The 22,116-nt window shown below is 48.5% G+C and overlaps 1 protein-coding gene across 4 annotated transcripts in view; it reads left to right on the top strand.

Annotated features, from left to right (window-relative positions):
- The first annotated feature begins 1,211 nt into the window (after positions 1-1,211).
- The window catches only part of LOC135897467 (solute carrier family 35 member G1-like), a 49,482-nt gene continuing 28,577 nt past the window's right edge, over positions 1,212-22,116 (top strand). Inside the window, exon 1 of one of the 4 annotated variants that reach the window (XM_065426085.2) lies at positions 1,212-2,477. The gene's annotated coding sequence lies outside the window, so the exon portion shown is untranslated. Of the gene's footprint in view, positions 2,478-16,238; positions 16,408-16,467; positions 16,605-18,507; positions 18,572-22,116 lie in introns of those variants that run through there. The other 3 variants (XM_065426087.2, XM_065426086.2, XM_070534183.1) reach the window with 3 other exon arrangements.

Raw genomic sequence — 22,116 nt, 5'->3', positions numbered from 1 at the left:
CTTGGAGATACTCAAATTATTTTTTCATTCTGCCTAATTAGATAGTTAGTCTTAAATAATTAATCAAGTTCTCAAATATTATAATTAGATGAAAAGTGTCAATGAGAAAATTGTAGAGCGACATGAAAAGCTCCCGACACAGCTTTCTGTTCCTCAATACGTCCTACACAAAAGTGTTTTTCCGAGCGTGAAAGAAGCCCGCGAATACACGCAAAGTGCCTCCAGCGGCCAGCCGGGCGACAATTTTGGTTATTTTAAACCTTGGTTATTTTAGTAATAGCATTGATATCATCGGCAGGTATACCATCGCGTACATACTTTGCAACGTTTCACATGTATGTTCTCAATATGGACACTTACTGCACTTCGATCCATGCAAAAACGTCATGGGGCTACACACTGAACGTGTTGCCCTTTTGGTATGGACATCTTTTCTGCGTTTGCTAAAATATATTATTCTTAAACATTCTCGAATACATCGTAAACAACTAAAGAATATCAATGTTAGTGCTCCGTCGAATATTGCCTTACGAAGAACATAGAAAAGAAAACAAAGAAAATGCAATCAGTGTATAGTATAATACGTCGAGTATTGCAGGGTAAAAGCCGTAAACAACTAAATAATATCAATGTTAGCGCTCCGTCAAATATTGCCTTACGCAGAACATAGAAAAGAAAACAAAGAAAATGCAATCAGTGCATAGTATAATACGTTGAGTATTGCAGGGTAAAAGTCGTAAACAACTAAATAATATCAATGTTAGCGATCCGTCAAATATTGCCTTACGAAGAACATAGAAAAGAAAACAAAGAAAATGCAATCAGTGTACAGTATAATGCGTTGAGTATTGCAGGGTAAAAGCCGTGGGCCAGCAGCGCTCAGTTCTCTCTCCTCGATAGGACCGACATACACAGGCGACTTCATCAGTGGCAAAGTACATTGCATTCTCTTTCACTTTTTTCCCCCTGCATAGGCAACCAACAAGCTGCACCGACGACGCCTATCACCAGATGTCACACACGACTCAGCTGCGCTCGGCGCGCTAGGAATGGCCTCCGCAAGCGACCTATCTCCTCCGCCCCCACGTGCAGCGACAATCTGTCCTTTCCTCTCAAGCTGCAGAGAGGTAGCGCCCTTTGCTTCGGCTACATTTCTCGCCTCCTTTCTGGTCCCACTTCGCCGCTACAGCATACTACCACGTGCCCTCTTCTCCTCTCCACATCCGAAGATCACAGCGTCAGAGCACACAGCGAGCGCCAGGGGTCGCGGAAAAAACTCCGCAGGCTTGTTTTAACCCACGAGCAAGGCTGAAACGCGCCGCGCTTGGGCAGCATCGCGTTATCTTTCGGTGTCTGGCGTCGGTGCCGCCTGCTGCGTCAACCGATCGCGCTGTGTCGTCTGCAAGAAATATCCCGCCGCCGAGTGTCATACAAAGTTAACGGTGGTGCGTGTCGTCTGCTGCTTCAACACGCGTCCGCGCAGTGGTGTCGCCTTCTGCGTCGTCCGAACGCACCTTGTCGTCTGCAAGCAGTAATCTGCTCTCGAGTGCCGCACCGGAACGACTTAAGTGTTGTCTATAGCTGGATCAGCCTAGTACGCGCCTGTGCCGCCTCCTGCGTCATCTGAACAGACCTTGTTTGCATGCAATAATCCGTCACAGAGTGTCAGAGAAGAACGTATGCGGTAGTGTCGTCTGCTTCATCAACGCGGGTGTCCGTACGGCGGTGCCGTCTGTTGCGTCAACCGATTGCACCTCGTCGTCTGCAAGCAACGAGCCGCTGAGAATGTGAACGAAGAACGGTTGTTGTAGCAACCGCCGATCACTGTTCCCCTTATGTAAGGACTTCATCGCAGCTGCATACTGCGTTTGCCACGCGCATCAAATTTACGACGAGCTTTCCTCGTGTCGTCGGCGTCGGCAGAAGAAAAGACGAGAACGGCTGGCCTAGCAGACAACAGCCTGCAAACACAACGAGTTTGCCGCAGCATTTGATGTATTGAGCGCTTCTGCGGCGAGCCCGGGGCTTCGCTCAATCGTGAACGTGACGCCTTTTCTAACCAGCAGCTCTTGAAGCGGCATTCTTTTGTTTTATTTAAGGTCGCATCGGGTGGTTAAAGAAAAACAAGAAATGACCTCGATAGTTGATGTCCTAACTGGTGGGTTAGAACACAAGGCCAACTAACCTTTTCGTTGAGACAAACCAGGAACTACCCGTCAAGCCAAATGCAGCTATGATGGCAACCTTGTTGGATGTACTGCAGCAAAACTGGAAGACTGTGATAACGAAGGAATGAAATAGCCGCGCGTTTCTGGTTGCCTAACAGCACACGGAAGCATAGCGTCCGGTTCGTTTTATCGATTTCTTTTTGTCTATTTGTTTACCGTGCTATCGTCTAAGGACTCGTTGAACTGTTTCAAGGGAAACATCAGTGGTTATGCTCGTAGGCGGCGGACGGTGCAACATTTTGGAAAAAGGTGAGTCTAACATTCCAACATTCGAACTGGAACTCTTCCATGTACAGCGTCGCGCAGTTCCGATCGCAATCAAATTTATGCTTACTCAGCGCCTTTCCTTAAGCTTCGAGGGTAGAATTAAGTCGAGCTTTCGTAAAATTGCGTGTATTGATTCACATCTTTTTACTTGTGTACTGATTGTCATAGTAAGCAGCACCGAGGTTCTCTACGTTACAATACATTACAAACGAGTCCCTAAAACGTACCTATACTGAATTGTTGCTCCGTGCTAACCGTCTTTTGGAGTAAACGGTTTGGCGAAATCTCGTACGATTGGCGGCAATAACAGCACGATCAGAAATATAGGAACCGCCGCACAATCGAAACAAATTTCGAAATATCGAAACTAATACTAATTCATTTTATTCTTAGATTACTTTCGTGACATGCATCGACATGCGTGTTTTCCTTACGTTATGTCTCGAGCGGGGAAAAAAAATATCTGTTTCTCTCATTGCCGTGTCCGGGCTAGAAATATACAGCATAAAATGTACAGTTTATCAAATCAAATCATTGCGTCAAAATAATAGTGCACTAATGTAAATGTTGCGTATACAGTTCTCGCCCGAACGCTGCATTACTTCCCGTGAGCATTACCGAAACACAGCGCTATTGTGTCTCGACAGCGTAATGTCATGTAGTGATGTACCTGGATAACGTAGATCAATACCTGGATATCAGCAGCTGCAAATGTACATACCTGGATATTAGCATCTTACGCGGCTTGCGTTCGATATCAGACAACTATATTCCAATTACATCAAGAGCATACAACAGACAACTGGTGCGATTGCACTAAAGACGAACACAGTTGGGGTACAATGGAACCAAACGAGAAATAAATTTTCAAATTGACGCTGCTTTTGTTTAAATTGATAATTGTGAGAAAGAAAATGAGCTCATATTGTCCACTGAGTCCTTTCCTTCTTCTTCAGGAAAATATTCGGTAAAGAAATTAGCATGAGTATTAAATAAGGCCTGTTTAGAAAAAGTTAGCGATGTTTCATTTTGCCCCGTCCCCGGGGCAAAGGGAGACAAAAGATGACAACCCCGCAAAATAGCACAAATTATTGCTTGCAAATGGGACACTTGTGGTAGTCTACGTGGACCTCCACGCGACCATCACTGGCACACTCGTTTTAGCTCCTTCACTGTATTCACAATTAGCTACCAGTACTTGAAGACCAAGCACTATCAGTACCCTTCGGCGTGGGTCACGTGTTGGAAACATACATTTATTTTCTGATGCTTCTGCGTCGAATGGCTGTTTGACTTTCTTGGGTTTTCTTCGATTTATACATTTCTATGTGAGCGAGACCACAGACCTTCTAATAGCGGTTTCCGACAACGCCGCGTTGTATAGGGAAATGAGGGGACAATCGTGTTCACCTCTGCATACTCAGCTTGAGCTTTTGTTATTTCTGGCGCTGCAGAAATTTCATGGAAGCTTTTATTGCTTTCAGTAGGCTCAAGGGGTTTTTCCGAAGGTCTCTACGGCATACGAAAAAATACGATTTACGATTTTCTAGTGGCTCTTAGGCTTTTGTTGTTTTTTGACGCAGACGCTGTTCTTAGACCTTTATCGTTCATCACTTCTGTCCATTTCATTGTTTGTCGCGTGGTTCTTTTTTCGCGCGGTTACATGTTCTATCAATTTTTAGGTGAGTGACTATTAGAGATTTTAGTTTTGACGCAGACGCTGTTCTTAGACGCATTTTTCATGTTATTTCCGTGTTATTCGTTGGTCATTATTCCCATCGTCGTGCGGGTTTTATCACTGACTGGGCCTTAGGCATTTGAAGTGTGTTATGTTGTGGTCAGATTGGTTGGTGGTGAAGTGTAGACGGTACTTTTTATGTCTGTTTTTTTGTCCTCGTTGGCTTTGAAAAAGGCTGTACTAGATCAGTTGGCTTCTGTGCTGATCCACGTGTGGTTAATGTTTGCTCTTTCGATCGCTGTGCAGATAACATTCCTGAATGGTCGATAGATTGCTGTGTTTTTTTTTTTTACTTCTAAAGTTTTGTGCGTGACTCGGCGTGAATGACCTACATAAGGCAGGCTTGTTGCGAAAATAAACTTAGTTGTACTGAGTGGCGCCCGTCTTGTCGTTTGTGTTCTTCTTCCTAAGTCCTGGTCTTCTGCGCCTTGCCTTTACCTACTTCAAGCATGAACCAACTAGCCCAAGCAAGAGTTTTACATGACGCCTGTCGTCGCTTCCTTGCCGTATGTAGGGAATGCACGAACAGGGATGCTTCCCAACTGAGTTACGTTTTTCAATGTTTCCAGTATTGTCGGTGTATTGACTTCCACCGAGGGGATGTTCTATCGACCGTTTATACGTATTTCTGCCACTTTACAATGGGAAGTTCCTTCGAAGTATTCCGGCAGGCTCTGCCTATTCAATGAGTTGAGGTTGTCTGTTGTCGTTGTTGGTGCGTATGCAATAGCGTATGACTGCTTGCCACTTGCCCTTTTCGTCGCCTGACGACTGGTTGGTGATGTCCTTCTTATCTTTCCCTCCAGAAGTCGGCTTGACACCAACGTAATATCGCTGTCCGAGCCCATATCTTAAGTGGAGCAGTCATCAGATGACTCAATCGGTACCATGCTGAGATCGAAAAGGTCACTCACGTCCGCGGCATAACGACCTGGCCATTCAGGAACCAATTGCTGGGCGCGCTTCAGCTCTCCCATTACAGAGGAAGACGTCCCGTTTTCTTGTCACTGATTGCAGAAATCACAGAAAATAAAATAGAAAATTCAGAGCTCGAAGCTGCTCGCTACGGTCACTTCTTTCTCCTTACCATAAGGAGGAGAAAAATTCAGCGCCACTGCTAGGTCACGCCAGTGCTTCCATCATACCATAAGGAGACTAAGAATATTCGCTTGTAAAAAGCGCAACTGCTAGGCCAAGCCAAACTGCGAACACGCCAGTGCTTCCATCATACCATAAGGAGATTAAGAATATTCGCTTGTAAAAAGCGCAACTGCTAGGCCAAGCCAAACTGCGAACATCCACGGTCCAACCGGTCAATGGAGCCAACCAACTGTAGCGCTGCTAACGTGGGTAATCTCGAAAAGCATCCGTGGTGGTCCTGGTTATTCGGCAGATCTTTTATGGATATCTCGCAAAAAACGCGGGAAAACTGAACGCGAAGATATATCAATAAAGTTTCATATGCTTGCTTCATATCCTTTAAGCTAACATCTTCGATCATAGGGTTCACATGCCTCAAACTGGGCTGTTAGAATGTTTGCAAATAACTCACAAAGTAACAGCCTTTGCAGATGTACGCCAGTCCCAGGAACTCCTACGTAAAAGACAGCGAAGTCAATAAGACAGACAGACAGACAGACAGACAGACAGACAGACAGACAGACAGACAGACAGACAGACAGACAGACAGACAGACAGACAGACAGACAGACAGACAGACAGACAGACAGACAGACAGACAGACAGACAGACAAGAAACTTTAATTGGTCCGAAGGGACTACGTAGTCAATAAGAAACTGCTCAATAAGGACGTTGCAAATAACCGGTGCAAGTCCTTTCTCTGTAACTGATGCATTTCATATTTATCAATACATTTGAGCTTTCAAAGGAGACGCGTTTTTAAATGCTATAGCATTATTTGCCCATTTCCGCGAAGATCCGTCGGCGTGGTCGGCGTGATCAAAAGATGGTGCAAGAACTCGCCGACGGCGCAAAGAGTAAAAACACGACAAAAAATGCCCGATCTGAGGTGAAATTTCCAAGGGAGTTTGCTGTAAACAAAAATTGGTGGACGCTTAAGCTTCGCCTTCAAGAGTAGAACGCGACAGCGTTCCCGTCGACCCGCCAAGGGGTGTAAGACAATGGGCTACGGCGCAGCGACTACGCGCCCCGCATCGGACGCGGTGAGCGTCGAGCAACGCAGCATTCGGCGCGGCAACGAAAAGTGCGCCTGAGCAAGCGACGCATGCCTGAGCCTCAGAAACAGCTCGTTTCTAAGGCAACACCGCATTCACTAGAGGCGCTTTGTACCGCTATGAAGCATCGAACTCGTGGCTGAGTGGTAGCGTCTGCTTCTCACACTCTGGAGACCCTGGTTCGATTCCCACCCAGCGCATCTTGCAAGTTGTTTTTTATTCATGAAGTGCCTGCTGCGATTTATCGCTCACGGCCAACGCCGCCGACGCCGACAACACCGGCTTTTCTGCGACACGAGCTCCTTAACGCTGTCGCGTCAAAATTAATGGCTTTGAAAAGGTAATCTGGAACATTTCGGTCTGGGTGGGATTCGAAGCCGGGCCTCCAGCGTGAGCGACAAGCACGCTTCACCGATGCCACGGCGGCTCCACGGTTCTGGCTGAGCAAAGGTGTGCCTAGTGCGTACGCCCGAGGATATATTGAAGCTGTACGAAAAAAAATTATAGCGTGTTATGTGCCAAAACCACTCGTTGATTATGAGGCACGCCGTAGTGGAGGACTCCGGAAATTTTTAAACCACGTGGGGTTCTTTAACGTGCACCTAAATCTAAATTGACGGGCGCTTTCGCATTGCGCCCCCCATCGAAATGCGGTCGCCGTAGCCGGGATTCGATCCCGCGACCTCGTGCTTAGCAGCCCAACACCATAGCCACTGAGCAACCAGGGTGGGTGACGCTGTACGAGCGCAGCCAGTTCATCAGCAACGATTCCATCATGTGCGCACTCTACTCCGTCCGCATTGCGTAGCAGATAACGTCCATTCTGTCCAACAAGAACACGTCACCATTTGCGCCGTACTACGTTGTCGAACATTTCAAGCGTATAGAGTGTCACGCATGTCGAAAGCACCAATCGAAAAGATTTCACCATACCGACTATAACGCTTTCGCATTCCCACACTGCCACAAGCTTTTTCCTTAAAATCCGTTTAAAGAAATTCACAACGGCACGCACGTGCTCATAACAACAGACACTAATCGTGGCAGTGGTTACTGGCCCCAGTCACAGATATATTCTAAGAATACGGAGATGTCAAAGGTTCAACACAAGACCGGTGAACATAATTTTGGACTAGCGAGTCGAATCCTGACACGAACAGTACCCTAACCGGAGAAACACGCCATGTTTGAGAACGGTAAAAAAAATTGGCCGACGATTGCGCTTCTTGGTAATGCGATCTTTGAGCGCAGCTGCTGCCTTAATTCGACAACAGGCAACCGCACACAGAACACGCAGTGCCAAACGGAGGTGGTTCTGCGTTTCGGATCGGGCAGCTCACACCGCGATCCGCCGCTATCGAGCCGGCACTCCGGCGACGCTCCAATATAGTGGGTCACAGCCGCGGAGAGGGGGGGGGGAGATTGCCAATTATTGTTTTATGTGTCTTCTCAGGTGGGATGAGGAAACGGTTTGGAGAACAGGGGTATTGAGGAGAGGTCACACTCATTCACTCACAGACAGGCCTCAATGTGGATGCATAAGGTTGGGATTAGAAGAAGCGAAGGGACGAAACGCTATAACTGTCTTTCGAGTCACCGCAACGGCACCGCACCGGGTAAGGGGAGGTATAGTGTATGAAACTCCATGAGGCATACAGCAAGAGTGGAGGCGGGAGAAGGACAGCCAGGCGCCGTGGATCGTGGACCACGCGCGAGGCGGCAAGGAGCGCCCGCCGCCGGCACCGCGGCAGTGCCGCGACAGCGGGAGAGGGGACGGCGAAGGCTGAGTGGATGCTAGTGGCGAGAGTCACCGCAACGACGCTGCGCTTAGGAAGGGGGCGAGAGGATAGGCGAGAACATGTGATCCGGCTTTGGAGCACTAGGGACATACAGTTTCCTACAATATACTAGAAGGAACTCTGGCACTGCAGTCGTTGTCCTACCGTGGGAATGATGGGAAGCACATCGATATGTCTGGTCTTCGTGCTTGTAGATTCAGATGTTATTGTGGCCTTGTATATTACGCTATACAAATCTTATTGTAAACTTCAATGCAACCTACACTCTTCGAAGTGCAGGAGGCGCCGCGAACACGCACAATAGCTACTCATTGCAACGACTGAGCTTGTCTAGGTGGCCAAATCGAAATGCGCCAAGCGTCTCAAGGCGTCCCATGCACGCGATAAATTCATAAGGACATTTCACATCGCGTGTCGATACATGCGCCCGTGGCTTAATAGTTTCAATATCTGGCATCTGTGTTAGATTTCCTGGGTTCAAATCCCGCAGTCAGACAATATTTATAATGTTTATTTAATTACTTATTAAACAGTTCATTGTTGAAAATGACGAGTTTACACAGTCAGAAAGCCGTTTGAAACCAGAAGGACGAACTTCAGGCAAATCGATGTACTTCCCATAATTCCCATGCTGATACACTGCAGCTCCCGTAAACACTAGCGCGAGAATACTCTCTAGTAATAGTGTGAATCTCTATGACTAGGGAAGAGCAAGACTCGCGCCGCGCGCGAGAGATGGCAGCAGGAGCGCGCAGCTAGAGCAGCGCGGATGACGACCTTGGTTACGACGAGGCGCGACGGCGACGCGAAACGCGGGAACGGGCGTCAAAGAACTGCTCTCTAAAAGTAAGAATTACCAACAAGCTCCACCGAAAAAGAGCGCTCTGCACCCTCCCCTCCTCTCTGACAGAGAGCGGAGCCAGCCGGAGTCCACTCACAGTTTAGTGACCCTGCTCTTCCGATGTAAATGTTTGGCTAATCAGAAAAATGAAGATCGTTGTTTCAAGCTAAAATATTAACTTGGCTCAGTGATACCGAGATCAGCCATAAAATTCGCCCTAGACATTCAATTTTCTTATTGAAATCAGTGCGATTTGTGCGATGTGTGCGACAAAAAAAAATCTAATTCTTGTTTAAAACGCGCAATATCGCCTGACGACAGAGAAATAAGCGAATCCAATTGGTCATGTCTCATTTGTACATAATTGTGGGTGGACATCAGCGGCGCTTGCGGCTCTCTTTCAGAGGTGAAGGCCAAGTGTACTGCGTCTTTATGGGTGCAGATTGTTTGCAATTCTTAGGTTATAGGCGACTACAGTCCGGTTGTTTTCATGAAGCGTACTGGCACTTTGCGGCGCCTTGTGCATACTACACCCGGCGACAAGGCTCTGCGGCAGCAGAGCAAAAACTACGGACACGCAGTAGCACTTGCCGAGCTTCTGCATTTGTGTTAACACGCCAAGTAGCGCCGACGTTTTGCTGGCGGTTCAGCCAGATTTCAAACCAGACTTAGGCAGCAGAAACACATAACTGGGAACTGCAATTAATGGAAATCCTTCTCCTGAGCACATCTTATTTTTGTTAGGAAATAAATAATGAACAAAAAATGAAGAATAATTGGTGCGATTTGTGTTACGCTACTTAGTTCAAGTTGCATGCATTCGCGGACTACATGCAGATGCGCCGTAACAAAACATGTGTCCTTCGGCTTCGTAGCTGCGGCTGCGCTGCCACAGGAGATTGTCGCCGGGTGTAGAGGTGTGCGACAAGGGTGCCAGGATCTTAGCTTCCGAGAACAGTCTGTCGTCTAAACAGCTAAACGCAGAACAACCCGTTGAGAGTTGTAGCGTGGGCAATGGCACAGAATGTGTTAAATATATATGGTCCCATCTCATTCTCAAGAGTTGCATACGGCGTTGTTGACTATTCCGATGAGGAATGAATAAACGTTCGTGAACGCGACAGGCAGAGTAGCATGTCAGAGTCTAGTGAATATAATCGAGAGCTGTTAAAATTCAAAATCCGTCGAATTCTAGCGTCAGAGTGAAATGTAACGTGCAAGTGAGTAAAGCTGCCACGCTACATCGGTTCTTGACAGTGGTGTTGGTATGCACTGCTCTTGCTGGTGAGCCGAGCATGTCTTGTCATCTGCCTTGTCGTTGCCGGCAATGCCGCAGTAACTAGACAGCCAGTGAAATATAATATTGACACGGTGAACTCGTTTATCTTTTACGGGTGAGCGCTTTTACCGTCTAAGAAATGTTATCGCTTGGCGCAGGACGCGCCTGCATGTATCGGAAGTTTCTGGAATGTTATCGATGCTTCCGCCCGCTGTCTGTTGTCGCCGAACCTTGCGTAATCTGATTGCATGTATGCGCGACGCGAATGGTGTAGAACTTTGTGGAAGACACGCGGGTCCCAGCGATTACTCATGGAACATTCGACGAATGATGTATAAAAGCCGACGCGCTTGACCCGCTGATCAGATTTTCGACGATCGCCGAGTGTGTTCGCCGCTATCGTTGCTCTTTGAGTGTAGCCTGCTTTTGAGGGCACAAGTTCGCCCAGTAAACGCTAGTTTCTACAATCACAGTTTTTCTGCCTTCTTCGCCGTCACTACTACGTGACAATATCATGGCCGTTCTCGAAAGCTTGACGGTGCATACGTTGAATTTCATAAAAAATCTGCTCATGATTGTCATTTACGCATACAGTGACCAAAGTGACAAATCGTGATTTTGCCCCAGTTAGGGCACTGATCGTTTGACACCACGCATCATCTCTCGAGATGTTACGCTTAGGTGCCAATTGCTACATTCTTGCCCAGTCAAACTCGTACATAATTTCCGGGACTCGATTTCTTCCTCGTTAGTGTTGTCTGTTATTTGCTCATTTCTTTTAATCTTATTCCCCCAAATGCTTTGCGGTGAAAGCAAACTTAATTTTTATTGGCGACTGCTCTTCAGATTTTTCACCCTTCTCAAGTTCCTCGACGGTACCCTTCAGGTCGCTTTTCATTGGGGCCAAGGCATAGCAACGCTAAATCACATGCTTTGGGCTTGCCCAGCACTAAACGGCCTACATGGAAACAGAGAGTCATGGGAATCCTCCCTCCATAGCCAGGAAGAGCAAGCCCAAAAACAGGCCATCCGTCAAGCCCAGGCCGCCGCCGGAAGTCAACTGATTCCGGCCGACGTCTAGGGGGGAGGTAGACGGTGATAGGGAGAGCTGCGTCTCACCCGATCACCCATACTCTCTGACGGGTGTAAATAAAGTGCTATCTCTCTCTCTCTCTGCTTTGGGCGCACTGCTTTGGGCGCTAGGGGACTTAAGTGTGCTGCACCAATACAGCAGTAAGCTCTTCTCGGGGTACCAACAGCAGTTTTTTATCTGTAATCGCCTCTATATTGCTCTTGTGGACGATAACAGTTCGGGGAGGCCAAAAACGTCACTGTCGTTGGGGAGTTCCAGGCATCGAATTTGCAATTTCGCTGGTTTCCCTTCCCGTTCAACATCACCTGCTATCGTTGCAACCCTTCTGGTGATTTGGCGTGGCACGGAATCAACACGCTCGACGTCAAAGGCGTACGCGCACGGTTGTGTCTGCACGAACGTCGCTCTTGCCGCGATGGGCAGTTTACATCGGGAACTTTCGTTGTTACCTCCCTAGCTTTTTGCCACCGCTCGGCCCTGAGTCATGTTCGAGACCGCTCCTGCTTCAAGGAGCAACCCTAGCACTTCGACAGCGTCCACGAACTGGACATTTTCTGGGATTTCTCCGTTGAACTAAACTTCATCTTAACCGAAAGGGGGCCCACAAGCTAAATCCGCAAGACGTCTTTGTCGACTAGGGCCCCTCCTGTAGCCAGCGACAACCCAACAATGACAAACAAGCTCCCCCACTAAAACGCAGTGCACTTGTCCTTGACGTTTCAAAAAGAGCCTAGCTCACTGGAATACGCTCACAGTTTAATGACCTTGCTCTGCTGATATAAATGCTAGGTTGATTCGAAAATAAAAGCTAGCTGTTTCACGCTAAAAGATGTAACCTCTGGAGGAGCAGTGATACAATGATGCGAGGATTGTCGACAAACTTTGCCCGGGCGTTCAGGTTTCATGCTGTAACCAGTGCAACTACGCCCAGTCTTTACAGGAAGAACGGTCGTTTAAAACACACGAAATCGCTTGACGTCAAGTAAATAACCGAGTGTGTTGTGTTTGAGCTGGACAATCTACATATAACGCTTCATTTCTTAGGTTGTCGCCGGCTATAGTGTACTGACACGCGATGTGAGAAACAACATTACGGATTGCCGGCAAAAAAAAAATAAACCGCGTAAATAACGTCGTCGATTCGAGTGACCTACAGATGACGTAAGTTTCAATGCGAAAGCATTAGATGTCCCATTAGGAGAAAGTCTGTCGGCGTGACCGAACGAGGGTACTGGAATAAGGCCGCCGGCGCAATGAGTAAAAGCACGTCAAGAAGTGTTCGAAGTGACGTCACATTTCTCAGGGAGGTTCCTTTAAGCAACGTAAATTAATGGCGTCGAAAAGAATTTGGTACGTTTCGGTCTGGGTGGGAATTCGACACGGACCTCCGGGGCGTGAGACGAGCACGCCTCGCCGACGCCATGGCGGCTCCACGGTTCTGGCTGACTAGCGGTGCGCGTAGTGCGTGCGTCGTTGCACACGTCACGTCGCTGCCATCTGGCTGACTAAACGGGTGGCCTGTTGTGTGCGTCATTGGGCACGTGACGGTGCAGCCAATGGGGAGGACATGGAGCCAAGTCATGAGTGTGTAAAATTACTCTATAAGAAAAGCATTTATGTCCATTTGAACGCCGCTGAGCGGTCCTTCGAGTTATGCACTCCTCGCGGGCAAGCGAGCGCGGTGAGACGCTTGGAGCGTTTCGAGAGATAGTGATCTAGGGAAAGGAAGGACGCTTGGTTCTGCAACCCGTCAGGGAGCACGGCGAAGCGTCATCAGGGGAGAGGGAATGGGTAGTGAAAGATGATAGAGAAAGAGGGAGGATGTGGCCTAATAGACTCCACTATACGCGACAGGTGGCAGTCCTCAGTAATGTTGCCAGCGTTGTAGCGGGCGCTTATAGGGTGTCTATTCCCGTGGAACTTATAAACTCCAGCAGGCTTCGCAGCGCAGGGAGCTGTGGACACACTGGGAACAGCAGGTCAGTCTCTGTGGCCCCTGGAAGGCCGTGGCGTCTGTAGGTGTTGATCACTGTGGAGCGTTCCTGCGCCAAGGATGGGCAAGCACAGAGAAGGTGCTCCAGAGTCTCGGGGTCCCCTTCCTTACCGAGGCGCAGTTAGAAAGCAGGCGAGAGCTGGCACGGACAAAGGAAAACGCGCGGAAAAAGAAAAAAAAACGTTTCGCCAAAGAGACTATAATGCTTTCGCATTTCCAAACGCAAGCAGTCTTAGGTGTCTCTACCTAGTTTCTTTTAAAACCGTCGATAGTTACGTTTCAAGGCAAATTCGAGGTTCCGACGCAGGTGGACTTGTTGGCCGTACCTTGATTCACATTCACTACCGCCCACGTCGCTGGACGCCGGCGTTCGCCGGTGGCTTCCACCTTCGCAGCACGTATATACCCTATATACGTATAAAGCAGTGATTTGGACGAGGTGGTCATGCATCGCGAAAAATTTTTTAGAGCGCAGCTCTTTGGCGTCCGTTCCTGGGTTTCGCGTCGTCGTCGGCGTTGTCGGCCTCCCCTTCTAATAATAAAGTTGACACTCACTCACTCGTAACCAGCTCCGCCCCCCTTCGCTGGAGTGGGAGACGAAGGACGCGAGCCGCGAATGGCGGAGACCAATGAGAGCGTCCCCTTCAGTGACGTGCGCGCGCGATGCTGGTGTCATGCGGACCCTCCTTACGGCTCGATGCGCACTCGTGTCTGGTCTCAGCCGATCCGCTCGTTTCGTACTATCGTCTGCTCGCGCCAAAGCTCTCGCCCGCGCCTGTTTGGTTCTGTTGGGTCGGTTTCGTTCGCGCTTGTTTTGGTTGTTATTGTGTGAGATTGTTTCTTAATCTGATTGTATGCGCTATGCGAATTGTATAGTACTTTCTGGAAGCCATGCGGCACCAGCGATCACACTGGAACCTTTGACGAGTCATGTATAAACGCCGGCTCGCTTGATCCGCAGATCAGATTTTCGACCATTACCGACTCTGCTACATGTCTCTCTCAAATTCTTTGCTTCAAAATATCGCGAAATGGAAACACGTATAGAGCTGCGCTCAAATTTCGCATTAGGGAGTATCGTAATCGTCGGATAATTTTTTTTTTCTGCACTAGAAGACGCGGACAATGAAAATGGGGTACAACAGGAGACACGAAGCGTTTCGTGTGTCCTGTGTGTCCTGTCCTGTGTCCTCGTCTTCTAGCGCTAAAACCGTTCCTTCTTAACAGCTTCGCTGTAAAACAGCTGTGCGCTCTGCTCTTGATTAGAAGTTGCGTACGTGTTTATACCGGCTGGATAAAACCACTCAATATGACAGGTAAACTGTACTTTTGAGAGCAGTTCGTTATCGCATTTGACGGGCTTGTGTGGCGGTATGGACGACGGCTTTACATGAATGCTAAGCGACAGTGCCCCAAGCAGAAAAAGAAATAACGCAACTATTAAAAAAATAATCCACAATGGTTGTTGTTGTTGTTGTTGTTGTTGTTGTTGTTGTTGTTGTTGTTGTTGTTGTTGTTGTTGTTGTTGTTGTTGTTGTTGTTTATTTCGTGTACTCCACGCGGCGACTCAGGGGCTGTGGTGTTCCGTTGTGGGTACAGCTGGTCGCGGTTTAGATAACCGGCCTTGCAGCCACATTCGGATTCGAGACGAAATGCGAAATGTCCTGCCCTCTTAGGCGTACGCGTTAGAGGAGCCCAAGTTACAGAAATTCATTCAATCAATCAATCAACCAATCAACCAACCAACCAACCAACCAATCGCGTTTTATTTTTGCAATAATAATGCCCGCGAGTCCTAAGCCCTCTGCTGTGGCATCGCTCGTGTAGCATGTGTTACTTTGCAACGTTAAAACACAAAGGCCCAACAAGTATCAGACATTTTCAACGCCACAGACGGGCAACACGCTCCTCAATCTTCCCAGAGGTCCAGGGGAATTTATCAAATCGGCGTTTATACAAGAAACACTGTGTTATGTTGTACTCTCGACGAAGCATGTATATATATATATATATATATATATATATATATATATATATATATATATATATATATATATATATATATATATATATATATATATATATATATATATATATTCAAAAGACAGGATGTATCTTATGTTTATTCGATTCCTGCAAATGTGAGCACTTCCCTTTGGCGTATGAGTACACAAGGAGAGGGAGGGCTCGTCAGAATGTGCATATCGTACGTTCTGCCCCCCCCCCCTCCCACACACACATCGTACGTTCTGCCCCCTCCCCCACACACAAACATTTTCTTTTTACGACGATCGCTCTTCACGAACGTTGTAACGACGGCACGAGAACGTGGCGAGCAAAGGCAAACGGCCTCGCATCCATCAAAAGTTCGTGTCCCGATCGCGGGCCCCGAGGTGAGACGCGTAAAAGACGGAACCCGCGCAGATCACGCGTCCCTCCTCCCGCCCACGCGCGTGCTAAAACCAAAGGATCGGTTAACGGGCGCAGATCGACGGTAAATTTATCGACGCAAAGGAAAACGCTAATAAGAGACAAGCCGGCAGCTGTGGGAATCCCAGATAGGAGGTCGTAAAAGCACTCTCCATATCCGGTACCGACACATATACTCCCTCGCTCTACTTTCTTTCTTGCGTTTCCCTCGTAGTTGCTTTCTTTTTCTTCTTCGCGTTTTGTTGTAGAGTGCCCAATACGAGCAGCTGCATCCACGTGCTTATACAGGAAGGCTAGCGCACACAGAAAGCGCAGTATGCATGTACAACTAGTCCAGGCTGCCCGCTTGCGATTGTAAGGCCACCTGTTGAGCGAAAGATCAAGCTTCTAAAAAACCATATTATTCTTTCATTTTTTTTTAATATGTACAACAGGATTGTTCGGTGGAAGTATTTCGCTTCCTCCGCTCGCTACAGAATGCATAAAAAGGACTATTGAGAAAAATATATATATATGACCACCTGCGTAAGACCTTGTAGGGAGGTGAGAGCGCTAAACGTTGCCTATTATACGTCATCAAGTTAGGCATAGTATATAATACTCCTCTTCTAAAAGTGTACCTGGTGCACTCCGTAAAATGTCGGCATCTAGATGCTTCATCGTCCGAGATCACCGGCATTGCGAACATGGGGCACTGTTAATAATATTCTTTTATCCCCTGAACAGACAATGGAAAGAATGTAAGTACGTCATCGCCATCTTTACCGTCAGTTATTGCTGTATCTCTTTCCGGCTGATTTTGCAACATCACGATCAGGCTGGCACCGCTGCTGCCCGACTAGCCTTATCTCTATCTAGCCGCTGACGCGCGAGTCCATGCTCGAACACTCTGCGATCTCCTGATAGTCCGGGCAGCGTTGTCGAAAACTGCAGCAGCACTGGGACAGCCGCACGTGTCAGTCCGCGTGAAAGCGTCAAATTAAATTAAATTATGGAATTTTCAGTGCCGACTTGACGACCTCATTATCGAGGCACGCCGACTTTATAGTCGCTATATGATAGACGGCCACGCGCCCTGTGACAACACTGGAAATGTTCTTAGCGAACGCTAGGTCCATGCACGACTAACGGCGCGTCGTGGAGACGTTGGTCTTGGCGTGACACTGAAGGCCGAACCTTTCCAAGAGAAACGCCAAGAATCACGTTTGCGTAGGGACGAGACACATCGACATTAAGGTCGCCCTCAATGACGATGAGATTGCGGTCCACCGGGAGGGTCCACCCAAATTTGTCGATGTCTTCGGGGTCCCTCTTTGACGTTCCGGAATGAACGTGTACGGTGGCGACAACGATTCCGTCCCCGGTCTGCACGCCGCACGCGTCGGCACCATTCCACGGCAAGGCTCTCGCTCTTCATCGGTGAGGCACAGCGCAAAATGGCCGCGCGGTCGTTCTTTGCGTAGAACGCAAATATCGCAGGTGGCACGTGACAAGGGCAGTCCGAGGGTGCGTTACAGGTCCCCGAGCCCACAGGGGGGCGTGCCATTGAGCTGAGACCTTCTCTGAACATCATGATCGGCCCACATGAAGATAGTGTTTGCCTACCCACGCAAACCGCCAGAACCTAGCGTACAACAGCTACCGTGTAAAAGAAAAAAAAAAACATTCGGAACTTTAGTTCTTGCGTTCTACCGCACAGCTTTGCCCATGCCTTCAGTTTACTCATAACTATATAGTACACGCAGCGCGCAATAAAAAACTCGGACGAAGAATAGACAAACACGAGCGCTGACTCACGACGAAAAGTTTATTGCGTCTAAACACGTATATATAGGAAAAGTCACACATGCGTAAATCCGCGCACCAACATTCCCCTGATCAAAAGCAAAGCAAGAAATGCAGCGATGAAGCAAGAAGTCCGATAATTTTAACGATTAGATGTGTCTAAAAATGCTTTTTCTTTGTTGTGTAGCGCGAGTTATGCCCGGCTTACGCGCCTGTCACCCTCATTTATTGATTAGATAGACCCCCGATTAGGTAGCACTCGTGTTTGTCGATTCTTCGTCCCCGTTCTTTTTTTCTTTTTCTTTAGTGCGCGCTGTGTGTAATAGTTATGAAGATGTACCGACTCGCCCAGCTAGCTACCGCACTTCAGTTTACTCACGCACATACTGTGTTCACCATGTTTTGTTTGACAAAATTACAGAGAAGCCGTTCGCCTCTCGTTGGTCGGCATTTTTCGTGCGCCCCCCCCCCCCTCCCTCCCCCATGTCCGTGGGCAAAATTGTGGGCCGATGCCGGAGGTAGTGCAATACCGGGCCTACACGCGGTGGAGGTGAAGCAGGCTTCAAGCACTCGGCAAAGTGAAGCGAAAAGTGCAAACATTATTTGTAATCGCACGCACAACGTATAGAACAGCATACGTTTGAAAAAGAACAAGCACAAAACAAGCATCTGAACCACAAGATAAGGCGCTGCCGATAACAATGCGAAGCACGTAGCGCTCCCCACATACGTTTCCCGGTAAAGATTACTGCTGCGCAAGCCGTCACGGCGACGGTAGCTTGCGACGCGGATAGTGACGCCACTAACCTTTAGTACATAAATGAACCAGCCTAGCAACTGATTTCATTGTTCTTGCAGCACCGCTATGGGTTGGCAACGCTCAGTTGGGACTCCCGAGGAGCAGCTTGAATACCAGGAGCGGCTAAGGGGGGGAAAAAAAAAGGCAATACGACCAGCGGTGCCGTGCTGTCAAAATTACCGTTACTGCCATCTGAAGCAAAAACTTGCCGTAGTTGAAGGCGGTTAAACCAACTTTGTCGAGCGATAGGACGCTTGTGCTTGCTTTGGAAAAGGACACAGACGCTGCTCGGCGCCATGAGCAACTAGCGCATATAGAACTGCACCACAGGACAACACACAGACACTGCTCAGCACCGCAGCAGCAGCGAGCGAATTGACCTCCATGCTGCGTCTCGCTTCAACGCGAACGAAGCGTCGAAAGCACAGCGCATACGGAGCTACCAGCACTCGGCGCGTTTTGTCCGCATCGCAGATCGCTTTCGAGATGTGAGCGCCCACGCGGCGTACGCAGCAGCTTCCAATAGTGGCAGGCTAAATCCCAGTTTGACCTTGGCTGAGCTTGAAGGTCACATTTACGGAACCAGCGTTTTTTGGGTTTGTACCTGTAGTGATAGAGCTATTGCTCTAAGAAGGCACTGCATACCCCCTACAACAGTTGTGTGGTGGTTTTCAACAGCTTCGCTGGCGAGTCGTTTTTTTTTTTTTTTACTACCGACGGACAGTACCTGCTTCTAATATGTACACAATAACGGCGAAGGGTTAAAAGGCTTATAGAGAAGGTAGAACTGCATTACAGCAATTGGTGTGCTTTTCGATATATTGAGCTAGAAGGAAGCTCAGTAAGAAATAATTCTCGTAAATAACCAGAAACACTACCGAGGTTATACGAAGTGGTATCTTCGCGGCACTGCTTATAGCTTCGGCTCCAAGTGTGGCGATGCGGTGTCCGGCTGTGTGGTTTATGCTGATTTATTGTAGCCTTTTGTACGTAGAACATTGAAGTGAAGGAAATTGTGTGGCTGGATCCTGTCTCGCTTTTACGTTTCTGAAACGTTCGCCTTCCGCGAAACTATCGCCTTGGCCACGCCTCTGTCAACGACGCGGCCGGATTGGCTGTCTTAGCAAAACCGGAAAATAAACAGCGCCATCTAATAGTTCCGGCCTACGTCATTTTAACGTCATGGTGTCGATGGGTGCTCTCGACATGTATTGAATAGACAAACACGCCCATTGTCGTTGGGTTAGTGGTAGAGTGCAGTAGATATGAGAGGTGGTAGTTTAGTCTTTTTGGTGGCGTCGTACACGCGTTGTTTCGCGGCGATTACTCGTGCACACACACACAAAAGAAGGAAAACGGGAGGCAACAATAACTGTTTCACTTGTGAGCCAAGCTTTGAGACCACAGAAGCGGAGACAAGTGATGTGTTGCAGGAATGTACAGTGAAAGCATACCCCGCCGCGGTGGCTTAGTTGCTATGGTGTCGCACTGCTGAAAACGAGGTCGCGGAACCGAATCCCAGCCGCGGCGGCCGCATTTCGATGAGGACGAAACGCATAAACGTCCGTGTCCCGTGCATTGGGGGCACGTTAAGGGTCCCCTTGGTGGAAAAAAGTCTCCAAAGTTCCCCACTACGGAGTTCCTCAAGATCAAATCGCGGTTTTGGGACGTAAATCCCCAGAACCAAAACGTCGCCGGTCAACGAAATCCTTAACTATGTCAAATAGAGAGGCGGCAGTACAGTGCCTCTATTAGCCAATTTACGAGCGCGCTCTGGCGTGTGGCCTCATCTGGAGTCTCTACAACGAATATAATTGATCAGGGGATGATTGTCGGAGTCACGCGAACGTTGATAGTACGACGCAGTCGAATTAAAACCTTAGATGCCCTTTGCCCATTGCACTAATAGTCCCACAGCTGCGCGCGTCTGCACTGGCCGTTTTTCGTTTCGTTTGAGCGTGACACGGTTCATAGCACGCGTTCTGTAACCTTCGAAAACGTGCGTGCGCCTGGTCGCGCTCGTACCCGCGTGACAGTAAGTATGTCTGGTCATACAAGAACATCTACCCGTTCAGACTTCAGGGCCGTGTAATGATGCGATTAGCTTTCTTTGGGAACCTCACTCACTTTCAAGGAACTTTCTGTTTAAGCGTGTTGCTACCAACTAATGGTGAATTGCAATGGCAGATTCGGAGCACTTCTGGTAGTAGTTCTTCTGCTCCTTGTATAGGTAGTTTGCACAGACGCCATCGCGGCCGCCATCTTTAGGTACTAGCACGTCGAGAAGGAGTGTAATCAAGAAACGGGACAGTATGTGACAGCACGATGGGCCCATCTTATGTCGAACGACACAGCGTCAACAGCGATAAACGGGTGAAAAGAAGTCACCGTCAGTAAGCAAAACAATGTGCGCGTGATAATACAGTGCATTGAAGTCATCGTGGCCGCCATCTTTAGGTACGAGCGCAGTGAGAGGTGCGTCCGTGACGTCACATGAAAACTATCTATAGCAAGTCTATTCCATTGGGCGATGGAGAGTGTCTCCCGTATCTTTCATTGGCGGATTGGGAGCAGCTGATCTGCACATGAAAGTGGTCAACGAGTCGTCATTCCGCTTTCGCGAACAGACGCTGCGGCTGAGTTGCGATTGATGTCCCGTGAGTGTACTTTGCCCCTGTGGGACTCAAATGTTTTCACCATGTGTCGGTTGCATTCATTGTCTCCGGACATACGGATGCACCTTCCGCCTGGATTACCACGACGTGAACAGACCATGCTCTACCGTCTGTGGCTAGGCGTTGCCTTTACAAACGCCTATGCTTTCCTCATAGGAATGGCCAACAGCCCCACGTGCGACACATGTAACATCGACGAGACGCTCGCACACATTATCTGTGTCTGCCCGCGATACAGTGCTGAGAGACAAGTGATGTGCAGAGTACTGGACCAGTTGGACAATCGTCCACTTTCAGAACTAAAAGCTTTAGGCCAATGCTCCGAAAGAACATCCGCGTTGAAGGCCTTACTCGCGCTGGTAAGGTTCTTGCGGTCTACGGGGCTTCACGACAGACTCTAAGAATGCCGTCCCTTACCGCTCTGTAGTGTACGCGTTTTGTTCGTGCTTGTCTCCCTTTCTCTGCATTACCCCCTGCCTCCCTCCCTACCTTTCTCTGCATTATTTTCTCTCTCTTGGGAGCAGCTCTACCGATAGACCCACTCCGCGGAGCAGCGCTCTCTACTCCGCAAAAATTGACGTAGTCAACCGGAAGTCGCTTGATGTCACGCCGCCCACAGCCAACGTGCCGCTTTGGTGCGCGCGCGCTCGTGAATGCGAATCGCGGTTTCTCGGAAACAAAGAATGGTGCTTCGCATCGCCAACTCGCGCTTTTACTGCATGCGGAAGTCGTCGACTCATTTAGCTCAAGTTCCCAATGGACCAGCGGGGATAGAAGCGACGAATAAGCTTCGGAAGCTAGTGTATTCAAGCAAGCGTTCGACAGCATGCTTCGGCAGCCGGCAAAGAGACCGAAAGTTGCGCGTGTCAACGTCAACGACGTCGTTCTCCGGTGTTCGGATGAAGAGGTAACAACGGCTCCTTTTCGGAAGTTCGCATTTTGACAGCCTTTACTTTTGCTGATGAGAAATGCACTTCCCATGGCATTTCAGTG

This window comes from Dermacentor albipictus, chromosome 2 (assembly GCF_038994185.2).
Source record: "Dermacentor albipictus isolate Rhodes 1998 colony chromosome 2, USDA_Dalb.pri_finalv2, whole genome shotgun sequence".
NCBI classification, from domain to species: domain Eukaryota; kingdom Metazoa; phylum Arthropoda; class Arachnida; order Ixodida; family Ixodidae; genus Dermacentor; species Dermacentor albipictus.
The sequence above is the reverse complement of the archived record's forward strand: the minus strand, read 5'-3'. Positions and strand labels throughout refer to the sequence as shown.